Raw genomic sequence first — 24222 nt, 5'->3', positions numbered from 1 at the left:
AATTGTGAAATATTTCCCAGTAATGTAATGAACAAAATTTACATACATGTGTGCATGTGTGTGTGGGTATTTGAACCACTTTGTGAGCATGCCATGTGTTACGCATGTAATTCGTATCTAAATATACATGGCTGTATGTAAATTCATACTTAATGTTCTATGGATGGGAGCAACATGACGTATGAGTGACTTTTCATTTTTCATAATTTACCACATCCACGCATTTTATTTACATTCTTTTTTTAGGAATTCTTTTGGAATTTTTTCTTCAATACTTCTGCTTGTTGTGCGTTTGAAGTTTTTATTGATTCTAATGTTTATTTTATGAGTGCCAAAATTGGTGGGTAAACAAATGGGCGAATGTACGCATGCAATTATGGGTGTATACGGTATACTTTATGCGTATGTAGTAGGTAAGTGCGTCTTGCATATACACATACGCATATGTACAAGTAAGTGCGTCTGTGTGTTCTGCTTGAATTGTACGCCTGCAATAAATCTAAATTATTGCAGAAGTTCATAAATTATGCGTTGCTGGTCGTTTATATAAATTAGTGCGTGCACGTGTGTAGTGCGTGTATATATAAATTTGTCTATTTTACCCGTCTCATATATTATAGGATACGAACATGTGTAAAAATTAATGTTTTCCGTTTTATGCGCATTTTTTAAATGTGTTTAATTTTTCGATTTTAAATTAAGCGAAAAGGCTCTTAAATATGATTTGTGTGGCATATAAAAGGAATTCTTGAGAGTCATTTACTTTTTGAAGTCCACTTTTAACGTGGTAAGCGCGGTAGACGTAGTCAAGTGCCTAATCACACCGAATTTCCCGACAAGTGCTGAATTGCACAGTGTTCCAGAGGAGGTCGACTCAGACGCTTGAGTTAACGACTTACGACCATACAGACAAGACGGTAATACACATGACATTATCACCCCCTTTCAAAGTTCCAACTGCTTCATAAGGAAATAAATGGTGCAGACGGAACTTTGAACTCATGGGTAGAGAGCTTGGGCGCATGTTTCTTTTATGGTTGATAGAGACAATCACGGATCCACCGTCGAATATGGTCTCGGGATGGAACTCAACCGAAGAGGGAGGTTTATATTAGTGGGAGTATGCTCCACATATCATCAAAATGTTTCTAATACTCTTATCGGTCCCTTCCTAAAAACAGAAAAAAAATGTGTTTCCTGTGCTAAATCGTTGCTTTTGCTCTTTTCTAGTTAGTTTCGAACTTTTTCAGCTTGATGAAGTATCCCATTACCACCTTTTGGGTTTTTAGAGACACCAATTGTTGGGAGCGGCGGCCGCCGAATGGGTTGGTGCGTGACTACCATTCGCAATTCACAGAGAGAACGTTGCTTCGAATCTCGGTGAAACACCAAAATTAAGAAAAACATTTTTGTAATAGCAGGCAATCGGCAGGCAATGGTAAACCTGCGAGTGTATTTCTGCCATGAAAAAGCTCCTCATATAAATATTTGCCGTTCGGAGTCGGCTTGAAACTGTAGGTCCCTCCATTTGTGGAACAACATCTAGACGCACACTACAAATAGGAGGAGGAGCTCGGCCAAACACCCGAAAAGAGTGTACGCGCCAATTATATATACATATGTATTGTTGGGAGCACAGTCCCTGTATCCTTTGTAAATTTAAAGCCCGCTGCGAAATCTGAACCGATGATTGGCTATTTTCTCATTGCCGCATATACTCCAGATCCACAGTTCAGCAATTTGCCATATAGTTTCTTTCTCTGAACACTTCAGTGTCCAGTGTTCAGTGTGCAGCTTACAGGCAAGTTCAATTTCATTCCTCCTAGTGACGGAACTTAACTTCCACTTGCTTACTCCAGCACTTTTAAGACTAGCTCTTGCGGCAAAGAAAGTGGTAGAGGGTGTACTGGAAAACAAACTCATTTGGCGGGTGCGTCAGTACTTATGGCGACAACAAGATAATTTTAAGGCTTTGCCTTTGGCCAGTGCGAATTCAAGGAACCTTGCAGATATAAAGTAGCCACAGAAAGGTCGTAAATGACTAAAATGATATACGGTCAACAAGTTCTGAGACACTAAGATATAGAAAGCAATAAAAATACTAACAACCTGGTCAAAAAAGACGCTGAACTAAATGATTGATTCGCGTTAAGGGTTTCCATCCACCAACTGATAATTCTCAACTAGCGGGTAAACCATTAAAGCATACGTAGGACAACCCCTTAAAAGAGATCACTTGAGTCATCTAATTAGGTTATGGATAGATGTAATAATGTTTCGTGATGGCTCAGTTATCTAAACTTGGTTTTGCAAGAGACAAAAAGGTCAGACAATGCGAACTACAGTAAGAGATCGTAGAGCAAAAACTACATCTGTGCGCAGCACTCGGCAGACTTAGACTCTGGCTGCTTGGTAAATGACAGTTGCGAGGCAAAGAATAGATTAAGGCAGTGCTCCAAAGATATATACACAGATATGTTACAGAACATTGCTCCTGGTTAAGCAAATGCGGGTTAAACGTTCGTGAATGTCTCAGGTAACACTGCGGTTGCATATGGTTTACGTTAAATCAGCTGTTGACGTACCCGCTGAACAATGCTAGAAAACTCTAGTGACTAAAAATACCTCATTTCGCCAACCTTGCCATTTTTTTTTTTTAATTTTTTATAACGACCTCTTCTTCGATGACATTTAAGTAAATTTCTTGCTGATTTTTGCAATCAACAGTTTTTTGATCGAATTAAATGCTGATGAAATCTGTCGTAGTGGAATCCACAATTGACAGCACATTGACCTCAACACAAATTGCTTTACTTGAAAGTAGACATATCACTTATAGACATACACACACACTCTCACTCCCACCTACACATGCTTATATTGTATATTTTTACCCATGTATGCATTAATATATTTACCTATTTATTTGCGCTTTTCGCATATTGAGTTCGCTTTTTTGTTCATATTTTCTTTACCGATCGCCTGATGCGTTGACACAAGAATTCCATGGAATTATCAACACTTCCATCGTTTTGTCGTTTTTTTTCTTTTGATAGCTGCAATTTGTACAGCTATTTGCCTACTTCAGGTTTGCCTGCTGTTTTTCGGTGCTTTTCTTTTGTTTAATTGTATTTATTTTATACTTTGACATATTTTTCCTTTAATGTTGCTTCTGTTTTGTCAACGATTGTCAGCACTCAAGCGGTTTTGGTTGAATGCTTGCGGTTATTGCACCGGCTTAAAATAGGAGGAAAATACAACGGGAAACTGGTGAATGTAGGCAAATAAACAGCACCTTATCGTTTTAATGCGCACAAAATATTGAATTGCTCCATTTTCGCAGAACTTTTTTCTTTAATTTGTAGATCTTGCATAAGGAAGCTTTTAAGTGGCTGCGCATATGTCTGTCATAGTTATTTTTGCACGTAAAACAGAAGGCAATTAGTGTAAAAAATGAATGCAAGAAAAATTTTACTAAGTAATTATTTTTTATTTATTTAATAAAAAATGATTTCAACGGATGATAGGTTAGGTTAAATGGCTGCCCTAGCTAAAGGGCTCACTTGGACAAATGTTAGTAAATTCGTCCATTGTGGTGCCATATATGGAAGAGGAGGAGGGAGATGGGAAGGAATAAGGAGCCTTGGGATTAGAAACGATGATGACCATACATTTTTACGACGGCGCCGACGGGGGCTGATTTGCGTTCGTAGTTAGCCGTAACAAGCTACTAATGAACTTCACCAAATTTATGATATCTACACCGGATGATAAAAACGGATTAAAAAAAATTAAATTAAAAATCTAGAGAGCCATTAGTCATATCTGGTTGAAAGTTTACCCTTTCTGCATAACTTTATCTGTACGAAACTCAGCATTGGCTAAAGTACATCTCACACTACTGCCACTTATTATAGAAACGATTCTTAAATCAAGTAATCTAAGTAATTTGGACACTGTCGTAAAATTTTCTGAAAATTCGTTTGCAGATTTGAGTATGAAAAAATTTTGAAGAAAAAATTTATAATTTTGAGATTTATTCAATGTTGGAAATTTTGGTATGGAGTTTTTAAAGTGGAATATCTTTAGTTCGTTTTAGCTTTTAAACTTTTTTTTAGGTTTCGGTATAAAAATCCCTAAAAATATTTCGAAAAAAAGTAATAATATTCAGATCTGTGCAATGTTGAAAATGTTTATACAAAATTTTCAAAGTGAAATACCTTACATTTGCTTATAAAATGTACTTAAAGTTTTTTTAAAATTAAATTTTAGATTGTTTTTTAATTTCCATCATAAAAAAACTTACAAAAAAATGTTTAAAAAAACTAACCGTTTTGGGATTTATTCAATGTTGAAAATTTGTATATGGAGTTTTTTAAAGTAGAATACCTTTTTTCAGCTTTTAAACTTCTCTTTAGTTTTCGGGATGAAAAATCTTTAAAGGGTGAGCCTGTTAGGGGCTTCAAAACATCGATTTTGTTTTTGCATAAATGTCTTCCCAAAGCAGAAAAGCATTTTTTTGCATAAATGTCTTCAGAAGCAAATTCGAAATATTTTCGGAGTTGCAGAAGAAATTGTGAGCACGCGCCGAGCAGGTATACGAGCGGCCGGATCGCTCGTGCGATTTCTCGGATTTTATTTTTACGATTTTTCCTAATTGGCGGGAAAGATAGGGAAAAAGTTAAACGTCCTATCGAAACGAGATAACATTGATTGTATTCGGAATTAAATTCTCTTCTAGTTGAACCTAAAAAACCTTAGGAAAGTTATGATTAACCCACTTTTTAAATAATCTAAAGTGAATATGTTTTTCCAAAAAAATGATTTTTTTTTAATCTGCGAAAAATTGCTGAATTTCCCTTTTTTTTAATTTTCGTGGTTTAACTAGAAGCTATACTAAAATAAAAATTTATTTGGGTTTTTGGTTTCAGATGAAATTTGCGAACTGCATCTTTCCCGCCGCACGACACATGCACACTCGAGACGCCTCGGCAAAATGCTTGTATCAGGCATAATATTATATATATTTTAATGAAAAAATTTGAGAAGACTGCTGAAGTATATAACAATAAAACCTGAAAGTTTCGTTTCAATCGAATGTTTCTTTCTTTTCCAAAAAAATCCATGAAAAAATCGATGTTTTGAAGCCTCCAAAGCAGGCTCCACAATTTTCGAAGAAAGTAAAAATTTATTTAATGTTGAAAATTTTGATACGAAGTTTTTAAAGTGAAATACCTATCTTTAATTTTCTTCTAAAATGCACTTTTTTATTAAAAACTATTAAAAATAAATTTTTTTTTATAAAAAAATTATTGTAAAAAAATTAATTTTTTATAAAAATAATTTTTTATAATTAATTTTTTATAAAAATATTACATTTTTTTTATTACAATTTTTTTATAAAAAAATTAAATTAGACTATGTTTTTTAGACAATTTAACGAAATAAAAGCCACCACATATTAACTATTTACTTATATATTTATTTATTTATTTTATTTAAATTATTTTCTTTTATAAAAACATTGTTCATTCTATAACAAAGAGCATAATAAGCCATGTTTAAATCTTCTAAAAGGTTTATACAACTTCGACAAATTTTCATCGAAATTTCAAAATATTTAATCAGAACTCTTTTTTTTAATGTATGGCGCTGAGCTCGGGATATTGATGAACACCGATAGTCGGTTATTAGGAGCTTTAGAGAGAAAAATTCTTCCCACGGTCTATGGTCCGATTTGCGTGAATGAAGCCTATCGAATAAGATGGAACCATGCGCTGTTCGAGCTTTACGTCAACATCGACCTAGTGAAGCGCATTAAAATTCAGCGGCTGCATTGGCTAAGCCGTGAATGGGCAATCACGCTCCAGCAAAGAAGGTGCTCTTTTCGAAATGCACTGGTGGAACTCGCACGAAAGGACCTACACATCTACGTTGGAAGGACCAAGTCGACGACATCTTGGTATTTCTAACTGGCGTGAACGCGCGTAAAGCAGTGGCGATTGGCCCAAGATTTTGGCTAACGTACGAACTTTTTTTAATTTGGGCTCACAGTTATATAGCCCATTAAATTTTGGTATACAAAGTATAAGCTTGATGTTGTCAGAAAATCCTGTTGATTTCTTATGTATTGTTTTGTTTTACTTGATGAATATTTGAGCTTTCTTTATACAACGAAGGCTCGAAATTTTTGTATGTAGAGAACCTTAAAAATCAATTCGATTTTAACCTACTTAAAATTTGGGTTTTATTATACCAAAATTCCGTATTTAATCAGATTGTTTTTTTCTTTTATTTTCATTGATGTTTGATAATTTGCTTCCCTCCTGAGGATTCGCATTTTCGTCGTATACAAAAAAAGAAAGAAAACGAGAAACAAAAAAATGTCGAGATATGGAGAATTGTGCACTTTTCGCCAGCAAATCAAACAAAACAAAAATTCAAAAAGTTATTTTGCATTGACAGCCCAGATTTTTGCTCTGTTTTTATGAAACAAAAACCGCGCAACATTTATTTTCAATATACTTATGTGCAAATCTGTATACAAAATTAATCAGTAGTAACCAAACTTTGTTTTTGCAAAATTCTGACGACCTAAAAATATTAACATTCATTGATTTCTACTAATGCTCTGTAATCTTTTTGTATTTCGTAATTACGTGATGGAAAATTGCAATCGCACAAAAAACAAAAAAAAAATATGTTATTGAATAAATTTAGACATAAATTTGATTCATTTAATAAATGCTAAATAGTTATAAATTATGTGTATACCCACATACATACGTACATATACAGACTCATTCATGTATGTGTAGTACACGAAATTATGTATTTAGGTATATGAGAATGCCGTAAGTGCACTCGTGATTTAATTACAAATTAGTTAACTGTAAAATTGAAAATTATGTAGAGCAGTGCGCTGATAATGAAGTTGAGATGAGCTGTTATGCCTCGCAGTTGCGCTGATGTTGCGAAAAATATTGCGTGAATACCTGGTGAAAATAAGCGTTAAATTTATTTATATGTGCATGCATTTGTTTGATTCAAATTACGTCGGTTTTTAAGTGCATCAGTATTTTTGAAATGTGTAATGAATATTTATACATATATGATATCTAGGCTCTCATAAGTAGTGTGGCATTTGCGTATTATTTTCGAAATTTAACTTAATTTTTTAATTTGACAGTAGAAATTTAATTTTTTTCTTTTTTTTCATTTTGTGAAATCTTTCATGCAGACTAGAGGTATTTCATGGTAGAGTACACTTTTAGTACTAATAGCCCTCATTACTTTAGTATATAAGGCATTTATTTTCTCTCTCTCCCTCTGTTGAATGCTCTATGAGGGCAAGTAATGAAAGAAGAACTATTTGACCTCTTAAGTCCACAATAAAAAAAAGAAACATCTTTTTTATCCGCAATAATGTAATGAGCGATGGGTCAGTGCTTTCAAATGAATCATCACACGAATCTGCTAAACGAATAAGAAACTGATTGTAGCGGCTATCGCAAAATTAATCATTCAAATTGTTTTTGAATTACTTTTTCACTAAATCAAAAAAAAATTCAAGTGATTAAAATCTTTATTTTGATCTTTATTAGCTTACTGCACTGCATACAGAACTATATATTTGTTTTTAGTTACTTCCAAGCAACCTAAACCTTGAAATATCGAAAAAACTGTTTGCTAATAAAATAGCTGCCATACCTTCGTACTTATAAATAAAATTCCCCAATTCACTCGAAATACATTTAAATACATACGTTCAGTCTCTATTACAGCCTAATTAACTCATACAGTTGGCATCAGCAGCAGTAGTTTTAGCCTACTTAACCAACATTCTTAACTCGCTATCGCTCCTCGCTCGACTTGACATACCAATCGCACCAACAGTTGTGTCAAATATTTACTTTGCAAGCGTCATTAGAAAAACGCTCTGGAAATTCCGGCATTATCGTAGCAGAGTGAATGGCAAAGCAGTTGCATTTTATTTATATCTGTATACTGTAAACTGTATAGTAAAACAGCTCATGTCAACTTAGTTTTTTGTACTCGTTTGGTACTAAATAACTGGGCTTAATGCAACATTTTAGGCAACAATTATTGTTCTGAGGATTGAGCTAGTATTAAATTAGTAATAATTGCTCAAGTGAAATAAATATTTTTGGTGGGATTTATGTTTGTCTCCATGGCATCAATTTTTCTTTTATCATCTAGAATACCACCTCAAAGACCAAAGCTAAAAAATAAAATCTTAAGCCTTAAATTTTAAGTAAAAATTTTAGGAATCAGTTTAGTACCCGTAGAGTATTTCATTCCAGATTCCATCTCAAGTGGTAGAATTTTGTTTGACATTTTCTTAGATTTCTCGGAAAATTATTTCATTTGCAGGCTTGAGTATTATAAGAAGCAAACTTAACAGATTGCGAAAAAAATTAATAATTTCTATATTTATTATTTTTCATATTTCCAACATTGAAAATGTTTGTTATAGGCCTTTTAAAAGTAAAATACAAGGTGGCGCAAAATTAATCATCCAATTCTCTTCTTTTAGTTAATATAAAAAAAAATTGAGTTTAGTTAGTGGAAATCTTTATTTTTCCATTACGCACTTCAAGTATCCATATGACGCCATATGCAAAAATTTGCCGATGGGGTGATTAATTTTGCGCCACCTTCGGTTCTTCTTTAATACTTTATTAATTTTTTTTCTTTATTTTTTATGATAAAATATGTGAAAAAAAATTTACTTGCACATTAGAAATTTTTTGGACATTTTTTTTGTCATATTTGTCATGCTATTTTCAGGGACTACCGATCATACTTTCAGCTTATGATGGAGAGAATAATGAGCTGACGCCTATCGTGGCACCGTTACTTTGCTCGCAACGAATTTGGTAATACTAGCTGACTTTCGTGACGTAATCCTTGTCCAATTTGTGGTCAGTGTGACCAGATTACAATTTTCCTAATTTGATTTTGCATTTTTTTGTTTTCTACCCTCGCAGTTTTAGTTCTTTCTTCCTAGCAGATTTGTAGCCACTTCTGTTTAATTTGTAGTGTTTATAATTTTTTTTGAAATTGAATTTTTTTTTAATTAGTTCCATAATTCACTCAGTTTTATTTAGCTTTACTTTTTATTTATCATCTGGTCACATTGTCAGCGCTTACGTTAATTGTTGATGTTGGCTATTACTCGTGTGCTATTTGTGCGATGTATTAAGCAGGCCATAGACGTGAAACAAATCGAAACAATCGGTTGAAATTCGTTTCGTAACACACAAATATGAAAAAAAAAGAAAAATGTTTATGCGAATACTCATCTCGCCTTTTAAGTCAGTGCTGCACCTAAATTGAACGACTTCTTTTCCTTTCCTTCTTTTCGCGCACAAATAAATACCACACGTGGCAATAATTTTTTTACGCGTTCCATGTTCAGTCAGCAAAGAAAAAAACGTCAATAAATCCTGCTTAATTTTTGTGTGATATTTTTTCGCTTTATTCACATTTTTTCCTAGGTTTTTTCTTCTTCTTCTCTTTTGAGCAGTCAAGTCTCTCAATCAATGATTGACATTTTTTCGTCATCAATCAATCTCTCTCGCAACTGCAGTCCTGCCTAGTTTTGGATTTAAAAAAGCACTAAAAGTCCTGTATGGAAAAAACCGAGTTTTAAAATCCATCCTTGTATTTCAAATTTATGTTAATAGAATTTCTTAAAAAAATTGCCCGAAAAACACTTTTTATTTATATTTGAGGTTATGTAAGAAGATAAGGCACTCCTCTTTCAAAAATGTCGTTAAAGTTTCTTCGGGATTATATGCTATTTTGTTGTTGTTTATAGTCCGGGAGCCTGGGGTCGATTTTGGACTGCGTTTTTATATTTAATTATATTTAAATTCTTGACTATACTTGTGATTTAGCTTTCATGAATAACGAAAGTGAACGTCAGCTGGCGCACCCGCGGTGGGTGTGATTGTGGGAGGGTACGAAACGTGTCGAAAAAAAATTTCTACCAACTCATTTAATACCGGCTGAAATTTTTTTCATGTATTGTTGGCATTTAGTAGAATAAAAAATAAATAGTGAGCTGCGCCGTAGAGGGGGGAAATACTTCAGCTGAACAGGCGAACTTGTAAAATAAATTAAAAAGTAAAGCTACTTTATGCCGATTGAAATTTTTTTACATAATTTTGGACGATTATGAGAATATAATAATGATGGTAAGCTGCAGTTATAGCGGTGGGAAGACCGTCAGCCGAAGCAAGAATGCATTCATAGATCTAACCCTTTTTTTAATATTAACTTTTTTTTTAACTTAAAATTTTGTAACTTCAAATTGAAACAAGAAACAGACCGCTAGATTCGAAAATTCGCGCATTTTGGGTATAAAAAAGCACTAAATTCTTTACGAATAGTAAAGGTTTGGCAACACTGCACATCTACACTAATGTGATGTCACGCACTCTCTAATGATGGGCGCAATCTTGCTTCTATCATACTTGGTTTCAGCTATTAATGGCAAATATGAGAAGTCGATCTGAGAAGGCATGCTTTTCAAAAATGGCAAAATTAATTTCTTTCGCAAAAAAATGTGACTTTTTTTCCTTACGGCGTAAGGCACATACGTACGTAGTGAATATTTTTTTCTGGTACGGGCGAAATGGAATAAAAAAAGCTGTGTGAGATAGGTATTAACGAAATAATAATTTTTTTTACGGCCTTTGCTTGCATACCACGTATGTGGAATATGAACGATGGCAGACGGAAATGGCTGAGTACCCAATTTATACTTTGCAAAAGCACTGCTTTATAGATCCTTCTGAATGTAAGCAATGATCCTGTTACATGGACTTTAAGGGCATCAGTTGATTGCGGCTTATTGGCCAAGAAAATGACCTACTCACTGAATGTGTAGCCCAAGTATCATAACATATATTTGACCAAGAATTTGCTGCCTTGCAAATATTTTCAACGGTTTTTCCTGTGCAACTATTTTTAGTCATCGAATTGGCTTGGAAAATAAATGTGGAATTTTTTATTTTATTATATTTCGACTTGAGAAAAAAAAATTAAAAAATAAAAACTCAACAGTTAAACGGTTTCAATGCATGACCTTTAAAAAACTATTATCAAGTATTATAATAAAAATGAGTTATTGCAAAATGATTATTGTTGCTTCAGTGAATGCTGAAAACACCGGCAGCTACAGCGAGTGCATAGATAAGTATGAACAAAGAGGAGCAAAAAATATTGCATACAAAACGAAACATAATTTATCAATTAAAATGCAATTAGCGAAACATTTGAAATGCATTGAAAAAATAATAACCAAAATGAAAAAAATACAATTAAAAAAAATAAAAATAAAAATTTCAAACTGTGGAGTAGGAGCGCGAAATGTGAAAAGCGGCATATAAGTTCGCAAAAAAAAGCGCACATACATTACTAAAATAAAAAAAAGTCGAGTAGCGGAAAAACCAACAAAAGGCTGCTGACAGTAAAAACTAAAAGCGTGAAAAAAAAAAATAATAAATAAAAGAATAAAAAAATGATAGCAGACAAACATACAAGTAGAGCAAAAAAAAAAAATTGCCAGCTGCTGCAGCTAAGCGCTACGCTAACTACGCAGCATCACTTGAGCGCGCTCGAACTTTAGCATTTATTAAGTTAGCATACGCGCAGCTCTAAAGCTTGAATGCAGCTGAAATTTGCATAAAAGTTTGGAGGTTTACGATTTGTTGACAGCCGAATACTGTGTCCGAAAATGGCACGTGAATGGCGAGAAGTGAGTGCCGGTTGAGTGAGTGAGTGTCACATTATGTGTGTACGCCTCTCCTTCGCTCTGTGTGTGTGGCTGTATGTGTTTGCGAACGTGCGCTGCGACGCAGGCGCAACGACAGCAGCCAGCTAAGCGGTAGACAACGGCTTGATAGTGTGGCTTATGACTCAATGGTGTCTAAAAATACTTGCTGGCCATAAACTAGTATTCAAAAATGGAGAAAAAATTAAAAAAATAAAAACCAAAAAACAAAAACCACAAATGCATATCTATGGCATGTACAAAAATCAAAACGTGTCCCGTTAGTTTTATGGCGCAAAAATTGATTTTTACGCCTCATTATTTATTCGATTATCGGTTTTTCGAAAAATTTGCGTTTTTGTTTTTACTTTTTTATTTCTTTCTTTTATTTCTTTTACTTTGTCTCGAATACACACCTCTCAACAACCGGTTACTTTGGCTTTTGTGCTGCCAAAACAAAGCCGCTGAATTGTCTACGCTGTCAAGCCATTATTTATACTTTTGTTTTTGTTTTTGTTTTTGGTTTCTTTCTTTTTTCTATGACTATTTTATGTGAGTGCTGTTTTGTTGCTTCGCATCCAATCACAGTATTGACAGTAGTTAAGGCCAAAATAAATGAGTTAATAAAAGTTTTATTTATGCAAAATTGGCGACAATTGTTGCCCGTGTTTTTTGAGTTTGTAAAAAAGAAGTAAAATGAAAAGGAAAGAAAAAAGAAATACACACATACTTGAAATTTCATTTAAGCGTGGCTAACGATCGCTTATTGACCATTTGATTAGGTGCTATCTGCATGTTTCACCATTAGCCTGGCTACCACAAGCAAGTAAGCACATACACCGATTCATTGTCTGTTTTGCCACTTAAGAATTTTATTGTTATTTAATTTTTTGCACGCTTCTCTATGCAAAATATCAACTATGCAGGCAAGCGTACTAGTTCTGAGTCACTTCCATGCGACCAGTTTGTTTTGCAGTTAAAATAGTGTGTATGTTCTTTATGTGTTTGTACCTACATTTTATGAGACCACTTGCGGACTAGTCCACAGTGCATCCAAAAAATACTAGTCTATTTCGAGATGAAAATCACCAGTTTCGGGTGAGTTGTGAAAATGCATACAAATTGATAAATAAACGGCGCGAAAATACTTCGGTAAGAATTAAAAAATTGTGCAACAATTTTAAAAAAGTTTTAAAAACTTTACGTAGGTGAAATGGTTGAAGTGCCAATCTGGCACTCCTCAAGTAGCACTAAAGCGCCGTTTTGATACCATTATGAGACCTCCAACAGGCAGATATCTACAGCCAGCCAGAGCTGTTGATATAATGGAAGAGATTGACAGGATTTAGGCTGCCGAAGAAAGGAGCACCCCTTGACTTTAGTCGTCTAGCTACCAAAACCGGACATTTACAGAGAAAGTTATCAACAGCCTCCTTCTCTAAAAGGTCCCCACAGCTTCTGAAATGTGGGTTAAATGGTAACGCTAGCTTTTCCGCATGAGTGCCGATCATCCAGTGGCCGATAAACACAGCTACGAATTTGGAAATTGAACGGGAGGAGTCCAAACGACTTTCTGAGTCCTTCGTATATTGTACTGGGGTCATGGGGTTTTCGAAGTAGTACATGAAGAAATGGAGCTCCATCTTTCTTTACGCTTTCCAGAGAAATAATTTGTGCAGTTCCCCTTTAACAACTGTCAAGGGGATGCCGATGATTGGGTAGGAGGTCTCTGAGGCCAATTCAGTCCCCTTCCTAGCAACCTCATCAGCAATTTCATTTCCCTCTATGTTCCTATGTCCTGGAACCCTGATCAGAGAAATGTTACCTGCACAGCCAAGAGTTTTGATGTCCTCCTTACAGAAGTTGACCTGTTTGGATCTGCACCATGGCGTCGCCTTGATCGCGGCTTGACTATATGAATAAGTATGAATTAAAAAATTGTGCAATAATTTTAAAAATGTTTTAATATAAAAAGGACCAAAGATCTATAATATATCCAAATATACTAGTTCAGTTCGTAACGAAAATCACTAGTTTCGGATGAGTTGTGAAGGTGTATACAAATTGGTAAATGAACTGGTAAAAAAGTATTTTAGTACGAATTAAAAAGTTGTGCAAACATTTTAAAAAGTTTAAAAAAAAATTTTTTTTTTTAATATTTATGTATATTTTAATTTTTTTTTCACTTGGACTTTAAGTCTATTCTTTACACTACTTTTTTCAATAGCTCAACTATACCCAATTCTGTTGAGAAATCCTGATGGTACTGGCCTAGACTCAGGGTATGTGTCTGTTTTCGATCCATACAATGATGAGATGCTTATTTATTGTGGTATTCCCGACATGGCATCGCATTCGAGCCACCCCTGGGGATGAGTCGCAAAATCAAAAAGGGTCATTAAGCTATATCCCGTGTCTGTATACAGGACTTCGCAGTCTGTGGGGGCCACTAATAACGCCTTTGAGCATAGGCATTCTCAGGGAGATTTAAAAGCTTGTCGTCTCTTCTATCACTAAATAAAATTTGATTATTCAAAGTTTCATGCTCCAAAATTTTTATTATTTCGTAAGTTAATGCGAGCAACTTCAAATTAAAATAACCATACATATGTACGTATATTGATATATGAAAGCATAATAAATATAAAAAAAATATTTGTTTTGGCATACACCGCTACCATACAAATCTGGTCACTCTGGGACTAGTATGACTTCTTCCAAAAAATACCAACTGATGGGCTAGAAATGTCTGCTGAGTCGTTTAGTTTTGAACTGTAGAGAAACTACATACAAAATTACATCTATGAGTAATAGCTATGAACTACCATACCTCATTCAGTCTCTTCACGCTGACTCACTTTGCTGGCTTTGTGATTGCCGTCATTCCCGTTCATCCATTTAGTTTTGGTGGCGGAAAGCCCACTTCTGTCAGCAATTAACATAAGTTTGTATGCTTTTAGCATTTGTAATTTTTCGTCCACTACTATTACCACTTTTGTTTACTATTTTATAATTTTAGTAGTTAGGAGTTTATGCTTTTTCTTGTACCATACATTTTAATTGAGTTGGAATTATTTATTGAATAGCCGGCGTGCGCAAAAATATTTGCAGGGGAGTGATGGTCATATATTATTCATGCTGTGCGGTGCGCAAGACTCGTATGTGCTTGCTGGCAGTTCAAGGTTATTAATTGTTTGTGTTTTGGTAAATTGTTGTTTCAATCAGCAACGCTTGGCTTAAATAGCTTTCATTTTCATTCCACTTCTACTTGATCGGCTAAGTGACAATAAATAGAAACCCACTTGAGGCCAACTTTATTCAGTTCAACGCATAGCAGGTTTTTACCTTCCTTAACCACTCCTAGCAATGATATGACCTAAATTTATTTGAATCCGCTGTACTATTCTATTGCCTACAGTATTCACCGTAGCCAAAAGAAATTGCTAGAGACATCCCGATATTCTACAAAATCGGTATCTCGAAACCTTCAAGAGACTCCTCATCGGATGTTGTCATTACGTATGCTTCTTAAATGCTTCCAAATATACTTTTTCTACATCTGACTAGTAAGTCCTCTGAAATCGTTCTCCAGTTAACTGTGTTAGGTGACTTCGAAAATTTTGAGCATTTACTTAACGCTAATAGGCTGAGTAGCAATGAGAACACTCTGGTCATTGTATTAAAATTTATTGTGGAAGTTGCGTTTGGTAGAAATTCTCTAAATCCATGAAGGAGGCACAATAGATTTTTTTAATGGCAATGCTAAATTGCCTCATCGTAATAATTACATATAAATACGCTCTTAGGGCGAGCCAAGAAAAGGAAGCGAAAGTAGCAGTTTTCGTCTTAAAGATTTACCAAGCAGAGTCTGTTACAAGGATTATACTCCCTCAATATATTAATTTTGGTGCAGTTTTCATAAGACAGCTTAGGCATTGGAGGCCGGTACATAAAAACTTCTTGGCCTGGAGCCTGTCCGGGCAGAAATGGGGAAGATGGCGTTGTCTAAAAGGTTGATATAACAAAAAACAATTTAATTTTTTAATTAAAAAATTTTTTTTTTCCATTTAACAAAAATTTATTGAATTTTTAAAATTTATTTTTTTTAGTTAAAATTTTTTTAAAATTAAATATAATTAATTTTCATTTTATTCAAAATTTATTTTTTTTTTTTTTAATTTTTTTATATTAATAAAAAACGTTGTTTTGATTTTGTGTTTTTTTTGTAATTTTTTAATGCACAAAAACATTTTTTTAATTTTTTTGTAATTAGAAAAAAATAAAATTTTGATTTTTTAATTTTTTAGCTACAGAAAGTGAATTTTTTTTATTTTTATAATTTTTTTTATTAAAAAAATCCTTTTAAGTTTTTATCTTAATTGTCTCAAATTTTTATAAAAAAAAAACATAAATACAATGTCTCTTTTTTTAGTGCCATTCGGGTTTTGAATATATTTCCTTTATTTTAATAGACATTTTTTAAGTTTTTTTTGTGCAAAATAAAATGTAAGTACAGAAAGTGAAATTGTACAATATATATAAATGCGAAAATATTTCATATTTCGCGATCTCAATTCTTTTCTCCCACAAACTGTTAATGAGAATAAATTTGTAAACAAAAATGCGAAAATATTTCATATTTTTTATTACCATTGGGCTTTATTTCATTTTTATTTTTATTTGTGTTTCTACTCCGCGCGTTTCGTGTGCTTTATTATTTCCTTTAGTTTTTATGACGTCGAACAAAATATAAACAAGGAAAAAAACTAGAAATGTGCAAGTTTCAATTTTTATTTGCATGCATACATACAAATCAAGTTTATATTCCCTAATAAACAAAAATTTGAAATGCGTCATTTTTGTGGCAGTGGTTATTTTTTAATTTCTTTTTCATTTCGTTACACAAATGCAAAGCCAAATATTTATAAAAACACAGAAAAAAAATTGGTTTTGGAAGATAAAAATTTATTTTCGGTTTTAATATTTTTGATTAATTTCTCACCACAACTAAAAGTCCATTAAATTGTTAACTGCGAGTTGTTAAATGTGCTTTCGTAAAATTTAATGTTTTTATGGGTCATCAGGCGGAAACTGTGCTGGTTATTAATATTAGTTATTTTAATTGCTTTAATAATCTTTTTTTAAGCATAAAAATATTTGTATAAAAAGTAGTGTAGCCTAATATTTTAATGCTTGTTTCATTCATTTCTTTTTATTGAACGAAAACATTTTTTCAATGGACTCGGCATCAAAATGAATATAAAAAAAGTGCTGGTGAAAACAAACGTACGCAATAAATTTGTCAGAGTTTTAGGACAATCGCGAAAATGGAAATCCTAAAATATTAAAAAAATGTTACATAACCCATTTTACATTAATTGCCTTTCCATTCTCGTACAATGTATTTTATGATGTACATCTGCTGATGTTAGTTTGTATGCACAGTGAAGCACAAAAGTGATCGTTGATATTTTAATTCAGAATTCTGTGCCATTTAAGGAGTCAATAGCAAAAATTTACCCTAAGGTCTGGACATCCGGTTGTTTATTTTCTGTTATTTTGGTCGCCAAAAGGGTATACAATACCAACAACACAAAAAGCACACATTCAAGGCATTTAAGGTGAATCCAACTGCTTCAGGCAAAAAATTTGAAAATAAGAGGCTAGTGCTAACGCTTGTGTATATCCACCTGAGAAAGAACCAAAGCGAAAAGTAGCAAATTACAGCAAAATCTCACAAAATCTTCTCGACATATCGGTGCTTAAATCGATTGGGTGATATTGGCCGCTATTTAAGCGAGAAACTAAGAAGAAGGGCGAGACATGAATTACTTTTCAATTGAACTACAAGTGATAAACTCTCTGTTCTTCACAGTGCACCTAGGTACAATTGGTTTTAGGGCTTGTTCTTATTGTTGTTGTTGTATCTAAATTTGTTGGTGTTCCGGATGTTTTTGTTGTTGTGTACCCGATATAGCACTAACAATCATCGTAGTAGGAATTATCCATTCGGTTGATGCAAGATACGAACTATTCGGCTATTACGACGTGGCTGAACCAGACAGAAAAGTGTGTTAGATGAGTGAATATGTGAACAGAAGTTTAATACCATGCGAGATTTCTTTATATGCCGGACATATGAATGAGTTAGTTGTGAAAAATTTTAGATAAGTAGAATTTTAACTTAGTACAAAATATCCAAGCTGCAACTAAGCCAGAGTTAGCATTGATCTTACAAGGCGGTTGAAATCCTTTCTCTGTAATGGGTGATAAGTGAAGGCGGTGATGTTAATTAAAGACTCTCCTTTAACGCCAATACTCTATCACATTCAGTTGTTGCTTAATGTCCTGTGTCCCAAAAGGGAGTGAAGATAGGAAGAAGAAGAGGTTGTTTGATGTAGGCCCACCAGTGAGCCGATGAATCGTGAGATGACTTCTGACTAATTCGAACTACTTCGTCACAATTCGAACTACTTCGACACAATATAAACTACTTGCTGAGCAGAGTGCTATGCTCCTTAACGGAATAATGCACGCTGCACTATGTAGGTGGTGTTCGGGAACATTCGAAAGTATCTGTTCACAGCCCTGAATAAGGTCTTCTGAGAGGTTTATAGCTTCATTCATTGCGTATTACTATATTTGCATCGCTGACTAGACTAGCACTGCGTAATTTAGAACCAGTCCGTCGATTGCCTTAGACCTAGATTACATGTTTACTTAAAAGAAATGAAAGAAGTCGGGCTCACTTAGCCAGTTGAGGAGAAAATCTTTCACTAGGAAGAAAATAGAGATAGGGGCAAAGAACAACAATCGAACTTATTGTCGTACACAACGTTTCTCGCCTGAGTTTCCACCGACTATCGATTTGAGAGCTTTCTTACGGTTCCGAATTTTAAAAGTAAAAACGGTTGTGTGCGCCAATAGTCAAATCAGAAGCAAACTATTGAAGGTAATATCCAGGAACTGGGAGTTATTCACAATAGAATTGACATGTTAACGTCTTGAACGTTGGACTTTTTTCGACCGCGTAGTGAAAAGGTTTGTCGTGAAGTCTATAGAGGCGAGCATTAGGCTCCGCGTAGTGAAAATTCGAAAAGTTCGGAGAGATTGCTGCCCACTTTCGAACGCAAGCCATTAAGGCCGGGTGTCAATATCCAGCAATTAGCAGCGTAAGATCTCAGTGATACCCTCCCTAATAGTTGAGGGAACTTCTAGAAATTGGAGTTCCAAACTGGTCTTCGCAGCGAGTTGGAGTGGCCTAATTTATAATATGCAAGGAATTTGATTGCATTCAGATTATGCGACAGCCTTTTAGCAAATGAGAGGAAACAGATTGATGTAGCTATAGGTGCGAGGGAAGGATAACTAAGTTACAAAACAAAATTAGCTGTCAATGAAAATCAGAACAACCCCTATTTGGTTTGGAAAATCACTTTTTGTTTGAACTTTGTTTATATGTGAATTTTATTATATATGAGAGCGAATATTAAAAAAAAAGGATTCCAACTATTTGTTCAATTTGAAGTAGTATCACGTTCAGTTTTGTGAGTCACTATGCGTGTATATATATTTACATACATAAGTTGTAAGTCATAATTGCGCGCATTTTCCCCCATTAATTTGCATATAAATGTCAAATTTTACTAATTTAATGTTGCAATGATTTATGTTGCATGCACAGACACATTTATCACCAAGGTGTGTCGGATGGTAATAAATTTAAGCGAAATGTATCTCAAAATAGCAAATGCCATTTACGAAGTACAACAAAAAAATCTAAATTAATGTTATGGACAAAAAACAAAATTGTATGCTTAATTTGGAAACCACTTTCCAGAAATCTCCTTCTATTGGAAAGTTGATGGAGTTTTTGCCCTTTTTTGCCGATTAATTTGTAATAATAAAGTAAAAAACTTATCGTAAAAAGTACATAATTGGCCATTACATTTACGTAGTTATCTTTTCACCAGCAGTTTTAAAAAATATTTTTCTCATTGAAGCTACTCATAGATAGCAGTATATCTGCATTATCATGGTAGGGAAATTTTTTTGTGATGTATCATAAATAGTAGAAGTTGTTTTCCCTGCAATAAAAATTATCAGGTGAATTTAAGTGAGTATTGCAGGTAATCTAGAGAGAGAGGGAGAGCGTGAATGCCTTAAGTGCTTCTATGAAGACTTTTTGTTCTAAAGCATTATGAGAACACTTTTTTTGTTCAAAATTGTTCGACCTTAGTTTTAAAAAAGTAAACGAGCTCACCTTGAACCACAGATAACGCCACTGATCTTACACTAACCGCAATTCTCACTCTATCTAAACTAAAGAAGTATGTAGTATCTACCGTTATAAGCACCGTATTAAATTACACTGTAGAATATTAGGGTTGTCGCTTAGACCCCCAATCAAACCAAATTCTAAACGTTAGTATTTGCGCTTGGTAGTCAAAAACCAAAAGAATTTTTCAGCTCATCACAGTTATTGTGTCTTTTACATTGCATTAAAATTAAAATTTTTGGTCCAAATTCAAATGTTGCGTATAAATTGACTTCAAAAATAGTTTCTGTCCCGGGAGACCCATATGCAGGGAGACATTTTTTAGCAAAACTTTTTATCTCTCTAACTTTTATCTAAAAAATTACTTTTTACACTGTTTTAAAAGTTTATTTTAGGAGCGCTTAGAGGGTTATAATGCCCTACAAAAATTAAACTTAAAATTTTCAAGGGGATATATTCACTGCATCTCATTTCTTTTACTTTAAAGGATATTTTTTACTTCGTTTTGAAAGTTAATTATGGTGGCGGTTAGAGGGTTAAACGTAATATGACGATTAAAAAGTAAAAAATTCCAAATGGACATGATCACCTTATTTTTACTTGAATGGTATTTTTTTACTTTTTTTAGAATGTTAATTATAGTAGCTGTTAGAGGGTTAACTGTACTACGGACAATAAGGAGTATAAATTTACAAACGAATATGGTCACGTTATTCTGACTTAAATTACCACTTTTTCGCTGTTTTTAAAGTTCGCTTTAGTGGTCATGAGTGTGTTAAAATATACTACGAAAATTCAAAAAGGAAAATTAATAGCGGTGACTGTATCCGCATCCCATCGCTTCTACTTAAGAGGGTTTTTTTAATCTATTTGAAAACTCGTTATAGGACAGTTAGAGGATTAAATGTACTACGAGAAATAAAATTAAAAATTTACAGGAAACACGGCCACCACCCCTCTTCACTTCTACTTGAATGGGCATTTCTTACTCTGCTAGGAAGCTTTTGATAGAGACAATTAGAGGGTTAAAATGTTCTAAAAAAGTTTTCAAACGAAAATTTTCATAAAGGTCGCTATCGCCCAATATTACATACTCCTACGGGTGGGAGAGAAAGGTAATCGTACAGTTAGAGCGCAATTTTTTTTTTTTTAATTTTAAGATGGGTTTTGCAATATCCCACGGAAAAATTTCACGTGTATACTTTTTGAATATTTGAACGCTCTGGCATCTTTTTCTATTTTCGACTCTTTTTTTGTTTAAAGCTCACAAAATCTTTAAAAAGAATTTTTTCAATATTCTTTGGCGGAATAATTTTTGTTAAACATCTTCACCATCTAGCTTCCCTTCCTATTTGCCAATTTGACCTGAAAAACTTTATTCCTCTTTCTGTGGTGTGCTAGCTTGTTGTTGTTGTTGTAGCAGTACCTATGCCCTGTCAGTATAGCGTAATCACCGGTCGTCTTCGTCTAGCTCATCTAACGGTAGGCCCACTAAACTATCTGTTTCGACGGGTTCACAGGGAGAGGGGTGTTAGATGAGTGGGTTTAATGGTGCATGAGAAAAGGTGGTTAGTTTCGCGCGGGGTGCCTTCACATGCTGGACATATGTTTAGTATGTCGGGGTCGATCCTGGATAAGTAGGAGTTTAACCAGCTACAGTATCCAGAACGTAATTGTGCCAAGGTTACGCTGGGCTCTCAGGGAAGTTGGAGCTCTCAAGCTGGGCATTCCAGGGTCGTGAGCTTAAGAAGGTGGTTAGAGCTTTCCGATGAATGTCGTTTATGGCCTGTCTGTACACTGTCCTATCCAGTAGCTGTCTGTCTGTTTTGCCTAGGATATTGTCCGCGTAGTTGAGGAAATGCCTCCAGATGTGCCTGGGAGGTGGCTCAGACTCAAGCAGGTGTCCGCATGGGTGAGGCCTGCGGTAACACCCTAGCAGAAACTGCTTACTGAACAATTTGTTATGCTCCTTAACAGGCAGCATAAGGGCATCATCGTGTAGGTGTTGTATTGGTGACATCATAAGACATCCTGTCGCGGCCCTTAATGCAGTGTTTTGGCAGGTCTGAAGTTTCGTCCACTGCGAGTCACTATGTGCTAGCTTCATTGAATTTGGCTTTTAATGTCATTTTCAAATACTCTCAGCCAGGTTCAGATTTTGATTCTTTTCAGATTGCATCCTCCTCCTAACCTATTTACCTGGTGTTGCCCATTTCTAGGGATATAATGCAAAAGAAAAATCTCTAAACGTATTTTTGTCGAAATGATGTGTGACTTGCCGACAATGAAACTGAGGTTCAGTATTTGATTTTTTGTTTCTGTATTTGTTTTGTTTGTAGTCCGAACACTTAAGGGCCCCTCAAAGCATATTATCTATTTATTCTTGTTTTTAGTAATGATCTAAAAATAGTAAAAACAGTCTGTGTTTTCGAAGTTATCTTGACGGTCTTAATCACATTAATTACATATCTCCTCTTTGAAATGCTTGTGTTGCAGATCAGATGTTCCTGAAAGGCTACACAGAGATATTTTATCACTTTGCCAACCTTTGTCAACAAAGTCGCTTTAATTTTTTTTTTTTCGTTATTTCACCAGTAAATGAAATAAAAAATAATAAAAAGTCATTAGAGTGGAACAATTTTTCTCCTCAGTTAATAATAGCCACATTTCACTCACAAATTTCGTACAACCTGTTTCAATTTTAAATTTCAGGCAACAATCATTTTTATTTATCCTCGCATCAAAAACAGAATCAAAATTCTGCTGACGTACCATTTTCTGTATGTTTTTGATCAATCATACATTTTTTATTCTATTTCCAGAATTCACACAGAAAACTACCTTCATGCGTGTTCACCTTCACTGGCTTTCTAATTTCACCTTCACCTGACAAGAAACATCTGCTGTTCGAACTATCTAAAATCGCACGCAATTTAGTGAGTAATACAAAATTTGGTCTTTAAAGAATTTTCAAAATTTTCGTCCATGATTTCATCAAAGTCAGTTTATACAAAAACAAAAACAAAAATAACTCTGACTATAATCATTTATTTGCTTCACTAATACTCTTACGTAGTCACTACTTTTCATTTACGAGCAATTTGCAGTTGATTTCTACACCTACAACACTTTAATCATAATTTCCCTTCTATACTACCGACGAAAAACAAAAATTCTCCACGCACACTCCACTCTATTCTAGCCTTCACACTAACCCTCCTGAGCTATTAGCTTTGACCTTGGCATGCCTTCAATTCAATCGAATAAATCAAATAAACACATGTATGCCGAGGAAATTAGCTCAAAATTATGTGAATTTTGAAATAATAATTTTCTCTATTGCACGAAGATCAGAAAAACAGCTAAATTAGTATATTAAAATATTTCTTGATAAATGGCGATTATTATTAGTAAATGTTTCTGCGTTGAAAAGTTATGATATAAGGCTGCAAGCGCACTGTAGAAATTTTTGAGAGGCTCTGCAGGAAAATATCAAATTGGTAACTTTGCCCACCCGATACTACAGGAGTGTTTCATAGAATGAGGAAATAGATATGAACGCAAGAAAAGGTTTTCCGCCACAACTGCTGGAAGCAAGTCCAAGTGTTCAAGTCATTCTAATTGCAAATAAAGCACCCGTTAGTCTTAGAAATACCCGACGTTTAAAATAATCTATAGCGAATTATTCATTTCTCAGAAGTACTCGTATTCGATACTTTCCATCTTTAAATATTAAGTAACGAAGCTTTTTGAGTTACTCACAAATTCACAGAGTGTGAATTCATCCTTATGTTCGACCAGTGTATGACTGAAACCAAGTGCAAATGAACTAAAATTGAGGAATAAATTTTTGAGAGCTAATTACATTTACGTACAGCAATCGGGCATGAAAGAGAATTAAAAGTAGAAAAAAATTTTAAAATTTGAAAAGTTGAAAGAAATGATTAGCAGCAATTGTTAGCTGTGAAAGAAATAGTATCAGCCTCATAAAATAGCTGACTAATCACTAGTGGACTAAGAAAGAAAATCTTAAAAAAATAGCGTTACGCATTTAGTGGCTAAAATGTGTATTAGCCATTGTTTTTCTGCTTTAATATTTGCTGATCCATTAGACAAATAATAACGCGGGTGGGCGTACCCA

This window comes from Anastrepha ludens, chromosome 4 (genome assembly GCF_028408465.1).
Source record: "Anastrepha ludens isolate Willacy chromosome 4, idAnaLude1.1, whole genome shotgun sequence".
Lineage (NCBI taxonomy): Eukaryota > Metazoa > Arthropoda > Insecta > Diptera > Tephritidae > Anastrepha > Anastrepha ludens.
The sequence above is the reverse complement of the archived record's forward strand: the minus strand, read 5'-3'. Positions refer to the sequence as shown.